We start from the raw sequence: 2,171 nt of genomic DNA on the forward strand, positions 1-2,171 counted from the left end.
TCTGTGCATGCTGCTTAATGAGCTGAATGATGCATCACTAGTTGATTGAAGATTTTATCATACTAATATTTTGAATGTGCACATTTCAAACCATTCTGAGCCACCGTTGGAGATGCTGATAATCACTCTGCTCGCTTTTACTGATTTATTTTCTGTACCTTGAGCTTAACCAATAAAAACCATCCAATCCAATTAGGATCAACTCTTTTTCATGATCTTTAACAAGTACACAATAAAATACATTTAAACTTCTGGCTAAGAGGCTTCCTGTCAGCGTACTGATCACACGAACAGTCATTTTTGAAAGGGTTCAGTTCCTGAGGGCAGGTTCCACTCTCTCAGTTGACGAATTTACTTGGGGGTGGGAGCCACGACAGGGATGGAGGGAAGGGAGGTGAAAGAAATGTCCAACTTCTTTTATAATTAAGTACAAGACCATCATGTAATCGCACCCAGAATTAACGAGGAAAATGAATGATGGCTACCAGAGTTCACCACTTCTAAGGATGCAAATCTGTACAATTATTTTAATTAAACTATAAAGCCGATTTCCCCCTTATTAAAGGGGCACTAGAACCAAAAAATTAATAAATAAAACTTTGTGAACCTTAAATGGTCAACTTAAAATTTGGTTGCCGGGGGTGATGCTGCACTCCAGTCCCTCCAGCGCCCACCTCTCTTGGATGGCCGCAAGCATACCGGGGGACACCGCGTGCTCCATCTCCAGGGACAACCTGGCTCGGATGTAACCACGGAAAAGAGGCAGGCAGTCGGGCTGAACGACCCCCTCGACCGCCTTCTGTCTAGACTGGTTAATGGCCACCTTATCCAGGCCCAGGAGCAGTCCGATGAGGAGGCCCTCCGACCTACCCGCTCCCCTCTGCACCGGGTGCCCAAAGATCAGGAGCGTGGGACTGAAGTGCAGCCAAAAATTGAGGAGCAGCTCCTTCAAATTGCAAATCTGCACATCTCTACTGCACTAACCTCATGTGTTCCAAAAGGAAAATTGTAATCCGACTTTCACGTAGGTGTGAGTTACTGTTCAACTATGCCTCTCAACTATTCCATTTTAACTGGGCTGTCCTTTAATTAAGTAGCACTGCTGAAATTAAAATAAAAACATTGCAGATTTGCTGTCTTTACAGAAAATCACTCTCCACCTCATAAAAGGCCAAGCTGGATTCTGCCCTTGCCGCATAGTGCAGGTTGAGAAGTGTGGGGCCGCTAACGTGACCTTTGGCCATGCAGATGCGAGCACCCCGGCCTATGGGGAGCACAGCACCAGGATTTTCATTAGTTCTTTCATTTTGTTTTTCTGCCAGGTCGAGCAAGTCCCGAAGGATGTTGGTTAATGGCTGGGCGGGCTCAGGTTTGGCCTTTTCGGCCTCATCTGCCTCAGTCCCCAGGACGCCCGACCCGGTGGCAACGCATTCTTCCAGCGGACCCGCACCCCCCCGCCCCCCGCAACAGGAAGATCTTCTTCCCTATCCCTGGGAGGCTGAGGCTGGGCAACCTCGACTGTCTCACCCTCCCTGGGACACGCGGCGGGCACCAATTCCTCTGCGGAGGGATGTTGTTCCTCCTCCGCCTCATTGGAGCAGTGCCTCCAAAAGCCAACTGCACCTGGTACTCCCAGGCGGTCTCCCATCCAAGTACTAACCAGGCCTGATTCTACTTAACTTCCAAGATCAGACGAGATCAGGTGTTTTTTTCAGACTAGTGTGGCTGTAGGCCTAATTGACCCCTTGAACCTGCAATCTTCTGATAACGTCGCGGTTATAATCGAAGTCAGATGCCTTATCCATTAGGCCACGCAGCCGCACCAGGAGCTGGTACTTGCTGTGCACCTGATTGACATGAGAAAATGGTTGTGAAGTGTCTGTGATATAGACAACTTGCTCAGCAACTGTACACTAGATTTATAAGGACCCAACTTTTACATAAATGATGTGACGTCTCCATTAAGTTTTTGGGGCAGGTAGGAATGACTTGACGAAAAGAGACCAAGGTGCATCTAGTCACCTGGTAGTCACGTGATACAACAACAATGGAGCTGTTGACCAATCACAGCAATCAATCTCTATCAAGGAGTCTACATCAGACCCTGACATGAGATGAGGAAAATCCCAGTGGTTAAGAGCTCTGGGAACCATAGGTTCAAAGTCGTCTGT

General features: G+C 47.8%; 1 pseudogene; it reads right to left on the reverse strand.

Annotated features, from left to right (window-relative positions):
• Window positions 1-1,611: 1,611 nt before the first annotated feature.
• LOC139279091 (5S ribosomal RNA) lies at window positions 1,612-1,733 on the reverse strand (annotated as a pseudogene).
• Between the last annotated feature and the right edge of the window lie 438 nt (window positions 1,734-2,171).

The sequence above is a fragment of the Pristiophorus japonicus genome, chromosome 13 (genome assembly GCF_044704955.1).
Source record: "Pristiophorus japonicus isolate sPriJap1 chromosome 13, sPriJap1.hap1, whole genome shotgun sequence".
Classification (NCBI taxonomy): Eukaryota; Metazoa; Chordata; class Chondrichthyes; family Pristiophoridae; genus Pristiophorus; species Pristiophorus japonicus.